Raw genomic sequence first — 2763 nt, 5'->3', positions numbered from 1 at the left:
ATAAGTGCCATAAGGGCATGTGAATGTTGTTTTCTCTTGATCTCTTGGATCTATGGGAATTTGAAAAAATCCAGAGTACCCATTGAGAAAACAAAAATAAGGATGATTAGCTAACCTTTCAAGCATTTGATCAATGAATGGTAAAGGAAAATGATCTTTTCTAGAAGCAGAATTCAATTTCCTATAGACAATGCACATGCGATGGCCGGTTATGGTTCTTTGAGCTATGAGTTCATCCTTTTCGTTTTTCACCACTGTGATCCCACCCTTCTTGGGCACAACATGAACAGGAGACACCCATCTTGAGTCAGAGATTGGGTAAATTATCCCTGCCTCAAGAAGTTTTAGTATCTCCTTCTTAACCACTTCCCTAAGGTTGGGGTTAAGTCGTCGTTAATGCTCAATAGAGGACATAGATTGGTCCTCTAGGTGGATCCTGTGGGTGCAAATGTCAGGAGAGATCCCTCTAATATCAGCCAAAGAATACCCTATGGCTCTCCTGAACTTTCTTATTTCATTAAGCAATGCACTCTCTTGATCCTCTAATAGGCTATCATTGATGATGACAGGATATGTGGATTTTAAGCCTAAGAAAGCATACCTGAGCCCTGTTGGTAGAGGCTTGAGCTCAACAGGGGGTGCATCAGCCTCATTCCAATCCTGGTCCAAGCTGCTTTGGCTGGTGACTGATTCCTTGATAGCAAAAACTTCAGAGCCACTTTGTTCCAGCTCCAAAAACCTTGTCTCAGGACCCAGCTCTCTTGCATTGTCCAGATACAGCTTATACCCTTCACTTGCTTCAGCTAAGAGCCCATTGTCTCCTTGTTCTTGAGTTAGAGCAGCTTGAAGAGGATCCTCAGTGTTCAGCTCCTCAAGCAACTCATCAGCCAACTGATCCATTGTCTCCACATAGAAACATTGACCTTCAATGGTGGGTTTCTTCATCATCTCATTCACATCAAACTTGAGCTTTTCAGACCCAAGTTGAAGCTCTATTATCCCACCTCTCACATCAATAATAGCTCCTGCAGTTGCTAAGAATGGCCTGCCCAAGATAAGAGGATCTACTGGTTCCTCATCCATTTCCAGCACAAAAATCTGTTGGAACCTCAAAACCACCTATCTTGACAGGTATATCTTCCAACATACCAACAGGCAATCTAACTGATCTATCTGCAAGGATAAGAGAGATCCTTGCAGGTTTGAAGACTCTAAAGCCTAGCTTCTTAGCTATTGAGAATGGCATCAAGCTGACTGATGCTCCTAGATCACAAAGACATCCAGAGAATAGAAGAGGTCCAATGGCACAAGGGAGTGTGAAGCTCCTTGGATCAGTTAGCTTCCTTGGAATGGACTTCTTCTGAATGATAGCACTACATTCATGACTTAGTACTACCATGCCTTGAAGCTCTTTTGTCTTGTTCAGAATGGCATCCTTCAAGAACTTCCCCATCTTTGGCATCATTAAGAATGCATCAATGAGAGGCATTGTGAGTGGTATCTCCTTGAGTGCCTTCTCAAATACAGCTCTTGCCTTGTCCACTAGTTGCTTCTTAAATCTCCCTGGAAATGGGAGCTTGGGTTGGTATGGAGGTGGTGGCACATATTTCTTCTCTGGTTCTGGTTCCTTTGCTACCTCTTTACCCTTTTCTGTCCTTGGTTTCTCAGCAACTTGATCATCCTTTAAGGCTGCCTCCCCCTCAGGTTGATCATTGTCCTCAATGATCACATTGTTGTTCTCAATACCAGGTAACTCCTTTCCACTCCTCAGTGTAATGGCCTTAGCATATTCTTTGGGGTTGGGTTCTGGTTTTCCAGGTAGGTGGCCTTGGTTCCTTGAGCTTGATGCTTGGTTTTGCTTCAGTTCCTTGATTTCCTGCTGCATAGCTGCATTCTTACTTGCAAAGATCTGTTGACCCTGAAGTAGTTGTTGCAGAATACCAACCATATCTGTACCCATCTGTGGCTCCGTTGAACCATTGGTGGCTGGAACTGTTGTTGAACCGGCGCCTGCTGTTGGAACTGTGGTGGACCAAACCCTGGTGGTGCCTTTTGCTGTTGTGAGGTGTAACCAGTGCCCTGAAATGGTTGCTGTTGCTGACCAAAACCTTGATTCTGAGCAAACTGATTTTTTGGTTGAAAAGATCCTTGAAAGTTGTTCTTGGGAACAAAGTTCTGTGGAGCTTGAGAGTTGGGATACACCTGGTCTTGTGGGTTAGCTACATTGGTGTTCCTGTAAGAGAGGTTTGGATTGGCATTACCATATTGATATCTCTGGAATCTCTGATTCCCAATGTAGTTCAGCTCCTCTTGGGTGAGACCCTCTTCACTTATGTTCTCAAAGATTTGAGATGGTTCTTCATACTCTCCAACAAAATGCATTGGCTTGTGAGTTACCAACTTCAACTTGTCTAATTCACTTCTCAACTCCTTAACTTCCCTAGTGAGCCTCTGTTCTGAGCTTGAACCTTCAGACCTATTTGATCTGTCATAGTCTTCACCATAAGTATCATTGCTCAATGCTAAGTTCTCCACTAGCTCTAAAGCAGCATGTATCTCTTTACCCAGAAAGTTCCCATTGGAAGCAGTATCCAGCTGGTTTCTAATCTTGGGAAGAGCTCCTCTATAAAGTGTGCTGAGAAGAGAAGCCTCACTAAACCCATGGTGTGGGCATTGGTTTGTGTAGCTCCTGAATCTCTCATATGCTTCACCAAAACTCTCATTGCTGTGCTGAGTGAAGCTAGAGATTTTGTTCCTCAGTTT

General features: G+C 43.6%; 1 non-coding gene across 1 annotated transcript; it reads left to right on the top strand.

Annotated features, from left to right (window-relative positions):
• Positions 1-2656: 2656 nt before the first annotated feature.
• LOC112088285 lies at positions 2657-2763 on the top strand. The gene has a single exon (XR_002900450.1). It is a non-coding gene; the product is annotated as a small nucleolar RNA R71 (small nucleolar RNA).

The sequence above is a fragment of the Eutrema salsugineum genome, unplaced genomic scaffold (assembly GCF_000478725.1).
Source record: "Eutrema salsugineum unplaced genomic scaffold, Eutsalg1_0 scaffold_15, whole genome shotgun sequence".
In the NCBI taxonomy this organism is placed as follows: domain Eukaryota; kingdom Viridiplantae; phylum Streptophyta; class Magnoliopsida; order Brassicales; family Brassicaceae; genus Eutrema; species Eutrema salsugineum.
This window is presented reverse-complemented; position numbering and strand designations above follow the sequence as displayed.